This window comes from Phyllobates terribilis, unplaced genomic scaffold (genome assembly GCF_046119375.1).
Source record: "Phyllobates terribilis strain yellow unplaced genomic scaffold, ASM4611937v1 Scaffold_123__1_contigs__length_5148117, whole genome shotgun sequence".
NCBI lineage: Eukaryota > Metazoa > Chordata > Amphibia > Anura > Dendrobatidae > Phyllobates > Phyllobates terribilis.
The window spans coordinates 1,913,664-1,930,137 of NW_027362883.1; the positions used below are offsets into that span (position 1 = coordinate 1,913,664).

Below are 16,474 nucleotides of genomic sequence, written 5' to 3' on the forward strand. Positions count from 1 at the left end.
CAATGGAACGCTGGCTGCGCGTGTCATAATAGGCTCTGAGCCTTTATATACCTGTGCACAGCAGCAGCCACCTTCAGTCTGCTGCTGGACAGCCAGCAGCAGCAGCAGCAGGAGAGGTATGTAATCAGGAGCCCTCCTGCTAAGGGTAGACAGCTGCTCGTTCCACCCCACCCCCCGCCTTAATTGGTTCTCCTCCCTTCCAACGGTGTTGAGGCGGGTGGGAACAGCAGGGGGTGAAGGTGCTGTGTTTAAAGAGGTGGAGTTATGCAGATCTAAAACGCGTGGATTGCAGCAGCAGCAAGCCGAAAAGTGCAGGCATGTAAGGGATCTAGAGGTTGACAACATGTCTTCTTAACGGGAGTCCAGGAGCTCATCTCCACAAATGGACTTTTCAGGATCCTTGGGTGGCTCCGTAGTTTGAAACCAATTCTGGTTATCGCTTCTCGGCCTTTTGGCTAAGATCAAGTGTAGTATCTGTTCTTATCAGTTTAATATCTGATACGTCCCCTATCTGGGGACCATATATTAAATGGATTTTTAGAACAGGGAGATGGAAAAAGAGCTTGCTCTGTCCACTCCACGCATTGACCTGGTATTGCAGTATCTCCAGGACCGGTGCACCCCTTCTTTAGTGCAGTTTCTAAAATCAGAAAGAATTGAATTCAATGTTTTTTGTTCATTTTGCTTGTTTGTCGGATTTTGGGATGGACTCTTTGGCTTTGCTTTTCTTCTCCTCATTGGATTTTTCATGTTCAAAGTTGCAGAAGCCAGATTACAAGCTCATTTTGGTTCAACTTCAGCAACTGTGCATTGCATTGCCATGTAATGTGATGCAATGCTATCTTTCTAGCTCTCCCTTTTTACTTCCTTTTGGATAAACAGACATATTAGGCAAGCATTTTGGAGCTTTCACCTAAATAACTACAGGTGGTGAGATAAGCTGCACAATATAATTGACCTTTCAGTATATTGTTGCACACACACCATCTATTTAGCAAATGCCCTTGTTATCAACAGCAGCCTTTTAAACTCACCTGAGCTAACAGGTATGTGCGCTGGTTACTCTGCTGCGCTTAAAATTTCTTTTTTGGTTTGCTACAATGCCTTTTCTGAAACGTTGTCTCCTTCTGCTGGAACACTGACTTCTTTCATTTAATGCCTGCAGACTATAAAAGAGAACCCAACCCAAAAAGTTTGGTTGATTAGTCTGTGGCATTCTGTTAAACTGTTGCTTATGGCGGTCTCTGTGAGCTTCTCAGCGACATTCAACCAGCCAGGTATCCTGCCTGCAGTAGATGGAATGTGGCAATGGAACGCTGGCTGCGCGTGTCATAATAGGCTCTGAGCCTTTATATACCTGTGCACAGCAGCAGCCACCTTCAGTCTGCTGCAGGACAGCCAGCAGCAGCAGCAGCAGGAGAGGTATGTAATCAGGAGCCCTCCTGCTAAGGGTAGACAGCTGCTCGTTCCACCCCACCCCCCGCCTTAATTGGTTCTCCTCCCTTCCAACGGTGTTGAGGCGGGTGGGAACAGCAGGGGGTGAAGGTGCTGTGTTTAAAGAGGTGGAGTTATGCAGATCTAAAACGCGTGGATTGCAGCAGCAGCAAGCCGAAAAGTGCAGGCATGTAAGGGATCTAGAGGTTGACAACATGTCTTCTTAACGGGAGTCCAGGAGCTCATCTCCACAAATGGACTTTTCAGGATCCTTGGGTGGCTCCGTAGTTTGAAACCAATTCTGGTTATCGCTTCTCGGCCTTTTGGCTAAGATCAAGTGTAGTATCTGTTCTTATCAGTTTAATAACTGATACGTCCCCTATCTGGGGACCATATATTAAATGGATTTTTAGAACAGGGAGATGGAAAAAGAGCTTGCTCTGTCCACTCCACGCATTGACCTGGTATTGCAGTATCTCCAGGACCGGTGCACCCCTTCTTTAATGCAGTTTCTAAAATCAGAAAGAATTGAATTCAATGTTTTTTGTTCATTTTGCTTGTTTGTCGGATTTTGGGATGGACTCTTTGGCTTTGCTTTTCTTCTCCTCATTGGATTTTTCATGTTCAAAGTTGCAGAAGCCAGATTACAAGCTCATTTTGGTTCAACTTCAGCAACTGTGCATTGCATTGCCATGTAATGTGATGCAATGCTATCTTTCTAGCTCTCCCTTTTTACTTCCTTTTGGATAAACAGACATATTAGGCAAGCATTTTGGAGCTTTCACCTAAATAACTACAGGTGGTGAGATAAGCTGCACAATATAATTGACCTTTCAGTATATTGTTGCACACACACCATCTATTTAGCAAATGCCCTTGTTATCAACAGCAGCCTTTTAAACTCACCTGAGCTAACAGGTATGTGCGCTGGTTACTCTGCTGCGCTTAAAATTTCTTTTTTGGTTTGCTACAATGCCTTTTCTGAAACGTTGTCTCCTTCTGCTGGAACACTGACTTCTTTCATTTAATGCCTGCAGACTATAAAAGAGAACCCAACCCAAAAAGTTTGGTTGATTAGTCTGTGGCATTCTGTTAAACTGTTGCTTATGGCGGTCTCTGTGAGCTTCTCAGCGACATTCAGCCAGCCAGGTATCCTGCCTGCAGTAGATGGAATGTGGCAATGGAACGCTGGCTGCGCGTGTCATAATAGGCTCTGAGCCTTTATATACCTGTGCACAGCAGCAGCCACCTTCAGTCTGCTGCTGGACAGCCAGCAGCAGCAGCAGCAGGAGAGGTATGTAATCAGGAGCCCTCCTGCTAAGGGTAGACAGCTGCTCGTTCCACCCCACCCCCCGCCTTAATTGGTTCTCCTCCCTTCCAACGGTGTTGAGGCGGGTGGGAACAGCAGGGGGTGAAGGTGCTGTGTTTAAAGAGGTGGAGTTATGCAGATCTAAAACGCGTGGATTGCAGCAGCAGCAAGCCGAAAAGTGCAGGCATGTAAGGGATCTAGAGGTTGACAACATGTCTTCTTAACGGGAGTCCAGGAGCTCATCTCCACAAATGGACTTTTCAGGATCCTTGGGTGGCTCCGTAGTTTGAAACCAATTCTGGTTATCGCTTCTCGGCCTTTTGGCAAGATCAGTGGTGGTTTTCTGCTGCTGGTGTTGTTTGGAGGCAGTTGTGACTGGGGTTCCCCCTTGTGGGGCCCTAGTGTGCGATTGAGCGGCGATTGTGTTTATCTGCTGTAAAAATGGTGGAGAAAACACGTGGATTAGAGGACTCGGTCCGTCTGAAGGTGGCTGCAGGTCATGAAGGAGAAATCGGTTTGGACCAAGTTTGCGTTGATGTCTTGAAGAACATTAATGGCTTGAAGGTAACGGATGTATTGGCACTGCAGGATTTTCAGAAACAAGGAATTTATGATATCACTTTTGTTTCTTTGAGTATTTGCCAGAGAGTCTACATGGAGTTGGTACGAATGAAGGAAGAAAAGGAATTGAAATGCCTAGAGTTTATTGCACTGGAACCTCTGTTCCAGCAGACATATAAGTATGTGGTTGTGCACATGTATAACCCTAAAGTTCCGGATGAGACTGTTTCCAATTTTTTAGCTCGGTATTGTAGTGAGGTTAAATTTTTGGGAAGAATGAAGAACAAATACAATTATCTAAATGGCAAGAGGAGATATGTTGTAAAACTGAGACCGGATGATAGAGCTATTGGGGGTGCCAAGAGCATTCCTGCACAGTTTTCTATCGGAGGAGAAAGGGGATTTTGTTTTTATAATGGACAGATGGAATATTGTAGGAAGTGTCATGAGTTTGGACATGTTCAGAAAGATTGTCCAGTGCAAGGTGATGTTTGTAGAGGTTGTGGGAAATCTGGGCATGTTGCAAGTGGTTGCCCAAAGAATAAGGTGTGTGATTTGTGTGGACATGCAGATCACCTTGCAAGGAAATGTAGATTGTGGGCTCAGATTCCTAGGTCACAGGTGGACGCTGAAGAGAGGCAGAAGAAGACTCGGCAGGAAAGTGGGGAGGAGGGCGAAGGCTCAGATTCAGAGGGGGAAAGCCAAAAACAAGATGGTGGTAGGGGAAGAGACCATGCGGTGCCCAAGATGGAGGAAAAGGGGCGGAGCCAGAAGAAAGTTGGTTTGAGGGAGGGGCTGGAAGTAATAAACAAAGTAGCTGATGTGCATGGCCCGGGTGATGGGATGGATTTGTCTAATATGGCGGAGTCAGTGAATCCTGTTTTGGGAAGAGATGGGGGTGAGGAAATGGAGGTTTTGGAGGAGGAGGATTCTGATTCGGATGGAACTATAACCCCTCAGCAGCGTGATAGGGTTAACAGTGATTGGAGTGAAAATGAGGAGGAAGATGATGGCAAGGAGGAGAGTTATGCCTCCGTGATTAAAAGAAGTAAGGTGGAGGGGTGTTGGTCTGGGGGGCAGGAAGATCCAGTCTCCCTAAGACCAGGTTATTCTAACAGGGACTCGAGTTCTGAGTCGCCTGATATACGTAGAAAAGTGGGTGGCAGGAGTGGGTTTTCTCCTGGTTCATGATGGATCGGGTATGGTGGAGATTTTTTCCTGTTGTTATGATGGCGTTGTGTGTTGCTTCTCTGAATGTACGAGGGATTGGTTCTGCTTGTAGGAGAGCAGGGATACTGGAGTACATTGAGAGTGTGAATGCAGATATTGTCTGTCTGCAGGAATGTGTAATTAAATCTGCCCCGCATGAGAGTGAGTGGAATAAGGGGCAATCTTTTTGGTCCCCATGCTCAGAAAACAGGAATGAAGGGGTGGGCATTTTACTGTGTAATTCCAGTCTAAAGGTTTTAGAGTTTAAAGTAATCATACCTGGGAGATGTTTGTTTTTATTAGTGGATTTTTTAGGTCAGCGGGTACGGGTTTTTAATGTTTATGCCCCTGCTGATAAACAAGCAAGAGTTGGGTTTTTGGAGTCTCTAAAGTTGTTTTTACCAGGCAGAAACTTCACTATAGTGGCTGGAGATTTTAATTGTGTCAGATCCGCAAAAGATCGTAAGAGCTCTACGGAAGGTAGGACTGATGTTACGTCTAATATTTTAAATCAGATTGTGCAGGATTTACGCTACACGGATGCTGGTCTGATGGTTGGGCCAAGTGATAAGTTCACATACATATCAGATAGTGGACGTAGTGTTTCCCGAATTGACTATGTTTTTATGTCTGAAGGGATTAAGGTGGCCAAGTGCAACCACGTGATGACGACTTTTTCTGACCACAAGATGATAGTGGTAGATCTGTGTATAGCTGAGTCCCTGGCTTTTGGAAAGGGACTCTGGAAGCTGAACGTAAGCCTGCTGGAAGAGGAGAGTGTTAAGGTTGGTTTTAATAAAGTGTTTTTGTCTTGTGTGTCTGAACAGCACCTTTTTAAAGATTTGCTAGAGTGGTGGGACTGGGCTAAGGAGAAATTTGCATGTTATTTTAAAGGGGTGTGTTTTAGGAGAGCGAAAGCCAAAAGGGATCATGATGCTGCTGTTATTTCAAAATTGGAAGTACTCCATAAGTTTAAGAGAGCGGGGATGGAGGTGGATAAAGAGATTGCAGATTTGAAGGACGAACTGAAGAAGATACTTATTGAAAAAGGGAAGACTATTATGTTTAAGGCAAAAATAAAGCACATGGAGGAAAATGAGCAATGTTCGAGATACTTTTTTAAAAAATGTTTTAAACCTAAAGGGGTTTTTAAGTCTGTTTTTTCTCCTGCAGGGGAGGTATCTGGGGATGAGATGATTGGCAGTATTCTTTCCTTTTATGAAACACTCTTCTCTAACGATAGTAGAGCCAGTGATGCGGAAATTAATGATTATTGCAAAGTATTAACTAATAATATTCCTGAGGAGAAAATTGGGTTTTTAAGTGAGGAGGTTGGGAAAGATGAAATTAGACGGGCAGTGGATGGCTTGGCGAAAGGCAAGACGCCAGGCTGTGATGGTCTTCCTGCTGAATTTTATGTTAGATTTTGGGATATTATAGGTGTGGAGTTTTCCCGGGTGGTGCAATATGGTTTTACTCATGGGATTTTATCGGTTTCTATGCGTAGGGGGATTGTTACGCTGATTCATAAGAAAGGGGACATGAGGGATATTAAAAATTGGAGGCCCATAACATTGTTAAACAGTGATTACAAAATTATTTCTAAAATTGTGGCTGGTAGACTGGCAGATGTGATAGGTGATATGGTGGGGGAGTATCAGGCATGTGCAGTGCCTGGTAGGAAAATTTCAGATAATTTGCTGCTTCTAAGAGACTTAATTTATCAGGCTAATTTGAATAAGAATGCTCTTTTGTTACAGTCGGTGGACCTGGAGAAAGCCTTTGATAAAATATCACATAGATTTTTGTTCTCTGCTTTAAGTCACCTTGGTGTTCCGGATAAATTATTGATGGTCATTAAGAGTTTTTATTGTGGGGTCAGTAGCCAGATTTTAGTTAATGGGCATGTGAGTTCCAGTTTTAATATTTTATCGGGAGTTAGGCAGGGTTGTCCCCTGTCACCAATTCTTTTTATCTGTGTGGTGGAGGCCCTTTTAAAAAGTGTGCAAGTTGACAAGTGTGTGGCTGGTGTTTTTATTCCTGGGGGATCCGGGGGTCCAGTCAAGTCTTTAAGTTATATGGATGATATTGTTTTTACTTGTGGTTCACAGGCGGATCTCAATAGAGTGAATTTGCACGTAAGGATTTTTTGTTGTGTGGCTGGTATGGCGGTGAATTGGGGAAAGTGCCAGCTTTGTAACTTTGGGAGGCAGGTTGAGGTTAACGTGGCAGGAGTGGAGAGTAGGGAGGAAATTGAGGTTCTTGGTGTCATCTTTGAGAAGGAACTGAAAGGGAAAAGCAGCCTGAAGATTCTAGAAGACAAAATGGATCAGAAGTTGAACTTTTGGAAACTAAGGAACCTGTCGCTGAGAGGGAAAGTGCTGGTAATCAAGTCTGTGATTCTCCCGCTTCTGCTGTACACTGCTTTGATTTTCCCACCTGCTGTGCTTTGGACAAAGAGAGTGACAAGGAAACTGTTTGTGTTTTTTTGGGGATCCAAAATGGAGAAACTAAGAAGAGGAATGGTTATGTGTTCTGTGGAAAATGGGGGTTGTGATTTTCCTAACATTGACTTATTTTTAAGAATGCATTATTTTTTGAACATTTATAAATTATCCCAGTGCAATAACAGGACTGCGGACATGTGCAAATATTTAGCAGGACGGCTTTTCCAGAAATGGAGCTGGTGTGAGAAGGATTTAAGAAAACCAGTTTCGTTTGTGATACCGTTTTTTTATGTGGTGCTTAGGTCCTTCTATGATCAAAATGGGATAAGCTCCATGGTTAGACCGGACAAAAAACTGATTGTCTCAGGTATTAAGAAGAAGGAGATGTTATGTGATGTGCCGTTTTGTAATAATGCACAGTCTGGACAGGTGTGGAAGCTTTTTTTCATGCGTGGAATCAGCAACAGACAGAAGGATGTAACCTGGATGGCGTTGCATGGATGCTTGCCAACAAGGGCTTTTTTGAATGACCGGGGGATAAAGGTTCAAGAACTATGTCCTAGGGAAGGTTGCAATAAGGTGGAAACAATACAGCATATTTTTTGGGACTGTTTTTTTGCTAAAAAAGTTTTTACCTTGTTGTCACGTATGTTTGTTGCTTTAGTTGGTTTTCATTGTTTCGATTTTGAAAGGATTTTAATAGGTCAAGATTTTAAGTACTCGCAAAGGAAGCGGGCAAGCTGGATTATTTTTGTCATATATAAAGAGGTTTTATGGGACGTTCGGAATTTGGTGATTTTTAAAAAGATTGTTTTTTCCCCCATGGAATGCAGAAAGATTTTTCTTGCTAGACTGTTTTATGCCTATTTATTGGATAAAAAGAAGTATGGTGAGACAGCAGCAGAAGCACTCTGGAACTTTTCACATTGGACTTCTTACAGTAAGTAAGAGTTAATTGCAGGGTTGTGTTTTTTGGGATTTTGTTTTTGTTTTTCCGAATGATGATTTGAGAACCCGTTATGTGAATATGCGCTATGATGCATAAATTAATGTGGGTCTTAATCTGAGGAAAAAAAAAAAAAAAAATCTGTTCTTATCAGTTTAATATCTGATACGTCCCCTATCTGGGGACCATATATTAAATGGATTTTTAGAACAGGGAGATGGAAAAAGAGCTTGCTCTGTCCACTCCACGCATTGACCTGGTATTGCAGTATCTCCAGGACCGGTGCACCCCTTCTTTAATGCAGTTTCTAAAATCAGAAAGAATTGAATTCAATGTTTTTTGTTCATTTTGCTTGTTTGTCGGATTTTGGGATGGACTCTTTGGCTTTGCTTTTCTTCTCCTCATTGGATTTTTCATGTTCAAAGTTGCAGAAGCCAGATTACAAGCTCATTTTGGTTCAACTTCAGCAACTGTGCATTGCATTGCCATGTAATGTAATGAAATGCTATCTTTCTAGCTCTCCCTTTTTACTTCCTTTTGGATAAACAGACATATTAGGCAAGCATTTTGGAGCTTTCACCTAAATAACTACAGGTGGTGAGATAAGCTGCACAATATAATTGACCTTTCAGTATATTGTTGCACACACACCATCTATTTAGCAAATGCCCTTGTTATCAACAGCAGCCTTTTAAACTCACCTGAGCTAACAGGTATGTGCGCTGGTTACTCTGCTGCGCTTAAAATTTCTTTTTTGGTTTGCTACAATGCCTTTTCTGAAACGTTGTCTCCCTCTGCTGGAACACTGACTTCTTTCATTTAATGCCTGCAGACTATAAAAGAGAACCCAACCCAAAAAGTTTGGTTGATTAGTCTGTGGCATTCTGTTAAACTGTTGCTTATGGCGGTCTCTGTGAGCTTCTCAGCGACATTCAGCCAGCCAGGTATCCTGCCTGCAGTAGATGGAATGTGGCAATGGAACGCTGGCTGCGCGTGTCATAATAGGCTCTGAGCCTTTATATACCTGTGCACAGCAGCAGCCACCTTCAGTCTGCTGCTGGACAGCCAGCAGCAGCAGCAGCAGGAGAGGTATGTAATCAGGAGCCCTCCTGCTAAGGGTAGACAGCTGCTCGTTCCACCCCACCCCCCGCCTTAATTGGTTCTCCTCCCTTCCAACGGTGTTGAGGCGGGTGGGAACAGCAGGGGGTGAAGGTGCTGTGTTTAAAGAGGTGGAGTTATGCAGATCTAAAACGCGTGGATTGCAGCAGCAGCAAGCCGAAAAGTGCAGGCATGTAAGGGATCTAGAGGTTGACAACATGTCTTCTTAACGGGAGTCCAGGAGCTCATCTCCACAAATGGACTTTTCAGGATCCTTGGGTGGCTCCGTAGTTTGAAACCAATTCTGGTTATCGCTTCTCGGCCTTTTGGCTAAGATCAAGTGCTTTATTGCAGGAGATTGTGGTTGAAGGGCACTCGGGTACCCCTCTCCTTGGCCTGGCAGGATCGTCCACTTTGGTGGACTTAACCTGCTTGCTGCTATTAGGGAGAGGGCTTAGTCCCAGGGTAACGAGTTGCGATCCCCCAGCTTCCAGGTGTTTTTCGCTGCAAGAACACTGGGAGCGCAGATTGCAAGCGGCTGCAATTTGCAACCTTGTTGCGTTTTTCCATGTAGGTTGACCCTAACCTCGTGCCTCTTTATGCGAGGCTAAAAAACTCTATCCGAGTTCACTTCACGGCGGGTGGCTCGGATATGAGGAAATTAGGGTATGTAGTCCAGGACGTGCTCAGGAACCTTCTTGGCGTACAAAGGAATGAAATTCTCTCCATCCAGGATTATCCCAGAAGAGGTGACTATGACATCACATTCACCGGAGAAGGTATTTTTAGAGATGTACTAGAAAAGTTAAAAAAAGTTGAAAATAGTCCTGTTTTGAAAGGGATACAAATTGTTGAGCACGTCCTGGATGAGGTAAGACTGGTTATTGTAAAAATATTTTCGCCCTTTGTTTCTGCTCCAGAAGTAATGTCATTTCTAGCAATTTATTTTAAAAGTGTTAAATGTATTGGGAAGATATTAAACGAATATAACATATGGACATCTAAGTGGAAATTCCTTGTGAAGTGTACAAGAGATCCAAATACACCAGGTGGTATACGGCTCCCCCCTGCCCGTTTCAAAATTGGGCAAACAAATGGGGATTTCTTCTTTTCTGGGATGCCAGTATATTGCAGAAATTGTGGGCGCTATGGTCATTCAAAAGAAAACTGTCATGTATCATGTAGAAATTGTGCTAGTGAAGAACATGAGACAAAAGAATGCCCTAAGGAAAAGAAATGCAGTTTTTGCCAGACTCCAGGTCACTTTTATTTTTCTTGCCCTCACAGATTTCGGGAAGATGAGCAAAAGGGGAAGTCCAAGATGTCCGACCAAGGACCAAAAGATCAGACCACCCCTCAGGAGGAGGAACAACAACCTGGAGCCTCTGGAGACAATAAGGGCGTACCAAATAGTGAAGTGTCTCCAGAGTCTATGACAGGTAAAATACCAAATCCCAAAACCTGGCTGCAGGACCTGCGGGAGTCCAAAAGGAGGGCTGAGAAGGAGCAGAAGGGCACTACTGGTAAGGTCAAAAGGGACCGGCAAAAGGCCGACACAGAAGCCCATGCCCAGTCTGGGTCTCCTAGTGCTGAGGGCGCTGAGTGGATAAAGGTGGGTCCTAAGAAAAAGAAAAAGGGTGGTTCGGAGGAGGCAGCAGGAGGTGAACAGATGGACACTTCTCCAGAAGGGGACGTGGACGCTGGACCCTCAGGGGTTTCGGTCTCCGCTGCTACAGGTGGGGACCGGGATCTTGCTGCCTCTGAAGAGTCAGAGGCTCTGCCTTGTGCGCAACCTCCTCCTATAGGACGACCTTCTACAGGTCAAACAGGGGCGGCGGAACCCCTCGGGGACCCACCTGATGAGGAACTGCATGGCCAGCCAATGGAGACCCAGCGGGTTCTGCCAGCCAGCCCTCCGAGCTATGCCAGTGTAGCGTCGGGTTTATATAAATGTGGTAATCTTTCCTCCTCCACGGAGACTCTCGTGACGATACTATCAGATGAGGAGGGAGGCGCAAGCCCAGTGGTCTGATCAGGTTCATCGGACAGGTAAATCCGTTGCTCTTAGTTACCTAAGTAAAATTTCTACATTTTCTAATGATGGCTGAACTCAAAGGTATTTCCCTCAACGTGAGAGGCATAAAATCTAACACAAGAAGAACTGCTCTTTTTAATTTTTTTACGTGTTTTACTGCATCTGTATTTTTTCTGCAAGAATGTAATATCCCACATGAAATGTCATATCAAAAATATAAAGATGAGTGGAAGTGTGGGCCATCTGTCTGGTCCGGATCGAATGCTGCAGGATCAGCGGGTGTAGCCATACTTTTTAAAGGGAACGTTTTAATTGATTTTATTCAGGAAATTTTACCAGGTCGTATTTTATTAGTGAAAGCTTTTATTGATGGTATTAGATGGCAGTTTTTAAATTTTTATGGATCCCCAGAGAAAAATGAAAGAGCCGAAATGCTTGATCTTTTACCATTATTTATTAATAACTCTGAACCTTTTATCTTAGCAGGGGATTTTAATTGTGTTTTAAAAGGTGAAAACCGGCGCTCCAGCTCTGTAAGCAGGAACTACGATAAAACCTCAGGTATGCTACATGATATAGTCAAAGATGCTAAATTGATAGACATATATAAAGAGTGTCATAGTGACAGCCCAGAGGACGCCGGTTTCACTTGGAGCAATGCTAATTGTAGCTCTAGGATTGATTTTATTTTTGGTTCAGATAAAACAATACCTGCCAAATGTGAAGTTTTAACTAATATATTTTCAGACCATAAACTTTTATCCTTTACCATAAAAGTAAATGACAACAAAAAATGTGGTAAGAAAAGCTGGAAAATGAACGTATCCCTTTTAACCGACCCGCAGATTTTATCAGATTTTATTGAGTTTTATAGGAAATGTAGAAAAGGGAAAAAAACAAATGAGACTATGAGTGTATGGTGGGATAGAATGAAAGTAAAAATAAAAGACTTTTTTATTAAAAAGAGTATATGTAGAGCCAAAGAAAAATATGAAGAATATAGAATTTTAAATACCCGCCTACAAACATTATTTAAGCTCAGAGACAATGGGATAGATGTACAACTTGATATTTCAAACTTAAAAGAAGAGATTTCAAAATGGCTAGAACAAAAAGGAAAAGAGATAATTTTTCGTTCTAGAGTACAACATATAGAAGAAAATGAAAAGTGTTCCAGATATTTTTTTAGGAAAAATAAAAAAGAAAAAGTGATAATTGACCATATAGATGGTGAGAATAATATAAAAAATATGCTGGGTAAAGTTGAGGTTTTTTTTTCTAATCTTTTTAATGGAAAAAATATAGATAATAAATTAATGGATGTTTCGCTGCAAGGACTAACAGCTGTTTTAGATCCCGCATCCCAAGAGTTTTTATCCCAAGTTTTAACGGAACAAGAAGTGTTAAAAACTATTAAAAGTTTTAAAACTGGAAAGGTCCCTGGTCCTGATGGCATCCCAATAGAATTTTATGTATGTTTTTATGATATTTTAAAAGATGATTTGTTTTATTTGTTTACTGAGGTTTTTAATAATAAGGTTTTATTAAATTCCTGGAAGAAAGGTGAAGTCTCCCTCCTATACAAAAAAGGCGATAAATCAAAATTAGAAAACTGGAGACCAATAACACTTTTAAATTGTGACTATAAAATAATGGCTAAAATTTGTGCAAATCGTCTAAAAGAAGTCATCAGCAAAGTTATTCATTCTAATCAAGTGTGTGGGGTGCCGGGGCGCAGTATATGGGACAATCTGAATTTAGTGAAAGACTGTATTGAGGATGTGAAAGACAGAAAGGGGAAAATGGCGATTTTATCTATTGATTTTGAAAAAGCATTTGACCGTGTCTCACACTTTTATCTTTTTAAAGTTTTAGAGAAAATGGGCATACCAGAAGGGTTTTTACTATCGCTTAAAGCATTTTACAAGGATTGTACAAGTAAGATTTTAGTGAATGGTTTTAAGACACAAGAGGTATTTTTACGGTCAGGGGTGAAACAGGGATGCCCTCTGTCCCCCCTACTGTTTATCTGTGCACTGGAACCAATGTTATGTGCAATACGCCAAAATAAACAGATATGCGGTGTCCCTCTGCCTGGAAGCGGTGGTTTGGAGGCCAAGGTTGTAGGCTACATGGATGACGTGGCGGTCTTGTGTACAGATGCACCATCACTTACGGCCACTCTCCATCAAGTGCAATCCTTTTGCCTAGCTTCTGGTTTTAAAATCAATTTTAATAAGTGTAACATTTTAAGTGTTGGGGAGATGATTTTACGTGATGTACCAATTAATGTCTCCGAATCCATTTCCATTTTAGGTATATCATTCACTGAAAATAATGATGGTTATAATAGTTGGGAAACAGTTACACAGAAAGTAAATACGAAAATATGTATGTGGAACATGAGGAGACTTACAATGGAGGGTAAAGTATTGGTTTTAAAGATGGTGATTTTACCTCTTTTATTGTATCTTAGCATGGTTTTCCCCCCGCCTGTTAATGTTTTAAAAAAGATAACCAAAACCTGTTTTACCTTCTTTTGGAACTCAAAAATGGAAAAGCTGAAAAGAGAAATCGTGATGAAATCAAAAGTAAAAGGTGGTAAAGATTTTCCAGATTTTAATAGGTTTCTTTTAATCCATCTGTTCGTTTACTGTTTTAATGCCCTTTTTAAGAATCACTATTGGTCCTTTTTTATGCGTTTTAATACAGGATTTTTTATGAGAAAGTTTGGATGGTATGAAGTTAATATATCTGTGCCCCATGCTTTTAATTTGTCGACGCATTATGAGATTTTAAGGAAAATAGTGTCCGATTTTAATTTAGGGACTAAGAAAATAGAGGAATTAAGAAATAGTAAGAAACTAATTAAAGAAATACGTAAAAGTGAGGAAATATGTAATGTTGACAGATATGATGATGACAAATCTATGTCTATCTGGAAAATGATTAACGTTTTTTATCTTTTTAATGAACAGAGAGATCTGGCTTGGAGTTGCATGCACCGCTGTCTTCCTTGCCGGGCATTCCAATACAGAAGAGGATTTGTGAGGTCTGCCATCTGCCCAAGAGCCGGATGCCAAGACGAGGAAACGGTGGAACATCTATTATGGACATGTAATTTTGCAAAGGATTTCTGGAGAAGACTGCTCCCCCTACTGGAAAGGGTGGCAGACCTCAAGGACTTTACATATAAAACTGTGCTATACGGACTTATGGAATGCCCCACAATGGACCAGTACACAATGGCTTGGAAGACAGTGAACTGCGCCAAGTCATCTCTCTGGAAAGCGCGCAACATTGCTATTTTTAAACAAGATGTTTTATCAGTGAATGATGTTTTAAGTTTATGTTTATGTGAAATGTATACTTATTATTTAATTGACAAAAAGAAAAATGTACATATTTCCAAAAAATGGCTTGTTGACCAATGGAACCTAATTATTTAAAATCTTTGTATTTTTTTGTTTTGTAAATTTCATTTGTCTTTTAACGTTTGGTATTTGTGTAATTATGCTTGTAATTTGTTAAAGTTTTAATAAACGGTTTTATCCCTCTGCAGGGGATAGCCAAATTAAAAAAAAAAAATCTGTTCTTATCAGTTTAATATCTGATACGTCCCCTATCTGGGGACCATATATTAAATGGATTTTTAGAACAGGGAGATGGAAAAAGAGCTTGCTCTGTCCACTCCACGCATTGACCTGGTATTGCAGTATCTCCAGGACCGGTGCACCCCTTTCTTTAATGCAGTTTCTAAAATCAGAAAGAATTGAATTCAATGTTTTTTGTTCATTTTGCTTGTTTGTCGGATTTTGGGATGGACTCTTTGGCTTTGCTTTTCTTCTCCTCATTGGATTTTTCATGTTCAAAGTTGCAGAAGCCAGATTACAAGCTCATTTTGGTTCAACTTCAGCAACTGTGCATTGCATTGCCATGTAATGTAATGAAATGCTATCTTTCTAGCTCTCCCTTTTTACTTCCTTTTGGATAAACAGACATATTAGGCAAGCATTTTGGAGCTTTCACCTAAATAACTACAGGTGGTGAGATAAGCTGCACAATATAATTGACCTTTCAGTATATTGTTGCACACACACCATCTATTTAGCAAATGCCCTTGTTATCAACAGCAGCCTTTTAAACTCACCTGAGCTAACAGGTATGTGCGCTGGTTACTCTGCTGCGCTTAAAATTTCTTTTTTGGTTTGCTACAATGCCTTTTCTGAAACGTTGTCTCCCTCTGCTGGAACACTGACTTCTTTCATTTAATGCCTGCAGACTATAAAAGAGAACCCAACCCAAAAAGTTTGGTTGATTAGTCTGTGGCATTCTGTTAAACTGTTGCTTATGGCGGTCTCTGTGAGCTTCTCAGCGACATTCAGCCAGCCAGGTATCCTGCCTGCAGTAGATGGAATGTGGCAATGGAACGCTGGCTGCGCGTGTCATAATAGGCTCTGAGCCTTTATATACCTGTGCACAGCAGCAGCCACCTTCAGTCTGCTGCTGGACAGCCAGCAGCAGCAGCAGCAGCAGCAGGAGAGGTATGTAATCAGCAGCCCTCCTGCTAAGGGTAGACAGCTGCTCGTTCCACCCCACCCCCCGCCTTAATTGGTTCTCCTCCCTTCCAACGGTGTTGAGGCGGGTGGGAACAGCAGGGGGTGAAGGTGCTGTGTTTAAAGAGGTGGAGTTATGCAGATCTAAAACGCGTGGATTGCAGCAGCAGCAAGCCGAAAAGTGCAGGCATGTAAGGGATCTAGAGGTTGACAACATGTCTTCTTAACGGGAGTCCAGGAGCTCATCTCCACAAATGGACTTTTCAGGATCCTTGGGTGGCTCCGTAGTTTGAAACCAATTCTGGTTATCGCTTCTCGGCCTTTTGGCTAAGATCAAGTGTAGTATCTGTTCTTATCAGTTTAATATCTGATACGTCCCCTATCTGGGGACCATATATTAAATGGATTTTTAGAACAGGGAGATGGAAAAAGAGCTTGCTCTGTCCACTCCACGCATTGACCTGGTATTGCAGTATCTCCAGGACCGGTGCACCCCTTCTTTAATGCAGTTTCTAAAATCAGAAAGAATTGAATTCAATGTTTTTTGTTCATTTTGCTTGTTTGTCGGATTTTGGGATGGACTCTTTGGCTTTGCTTTTCTTCTCCTCATTGGATTTTTCATGTTCAAAGTTGCAGAAGCCAGATTACAAGCTCATTTTGGTTCAACTTCAGCAACTGTGCATTGCATTGCCATGTAATGTAATGAAATGCTATCTTTCTAGCTCTCCCTTTTTACTTCCTTTTGGATAAACAGACATATTAGGCAAGCATTTTGGAGCTTTCACCTAAATAACTACAGGTGGTGAGATAAGCTGCACAATATAATTGACCTTTCAGTATATTGTTGCACACACACCATCTATTTAGCAAATGCCCTTG

The 16,474-nt window shown here is 41.9% G+C and overlaps 5 non-coding genes across 5 annotated transcripts; all 5 read left to right on the forward strand.

Moving 5' to 3' along the window:
* Nucleotides 1–435: 435 nt before the first annotated feature.
* LOC141202002 (U2 spliceosomal RNA) lies at nucleotides 436–626 on the forward strand. Its single transcript, XR_012273290.1, has one exon. It is a non-coding gene; the product is annotated as a U2 spliceosomal RNA (small nuclear RNA).
* Nucleotides 627–1,741: 1,115 nt separating this feature from the next.
* On the forward strand, nucleotides 1,742–1,932 carry LOC141202188 (U2 spliceosomal RNA). Its single transcript, XR_012273470.1, has one exon. It is a non-coding gene; the product is annotated as a U2 spliceosomal RNA (small nuclear RNA).
* A 6,069-nt stretch (nucleotides 1,933–8,001) lies between these two features.
* LOC141202629 (U2 spliceosomal RNA) lies at nucleotides 8,002–8,199 on the forward strand. The gene has a single exon (XR_012273857.1). It is a non-coding gene; the product is annotated as a U2 spliceosomal RNA (small nuclear RNA).
* A 6,390-nt stretch (nucleotides 8,200–14,589) lies between these two features.
* LOC141202564 (U2 spliceosomal RNA) lies at nucleotides 14,590–14,780 on the forward strand. Its single transcript, XR_012273817.1, has one exon. It is a non-coding gene; the product is annotated as a U2 spliceosomal RNA (small nuclear RNA).
* A 1,122-nt stretch (nucleotides 14,781–15,902) lies between these two features.
* LOC141202003 (U2 spliceosomal RNA) lies at nucleotides 15,903–16,093 on the forward strand. Its single transcript, XR_012273291.1, has one exon. It is a non-coding gene; the product is annotated as a U2 spliceosomal RNA (small nuclear RNA).
* Nucleotides 16,094–16,474: the final 381 nt, after the last annotated feature.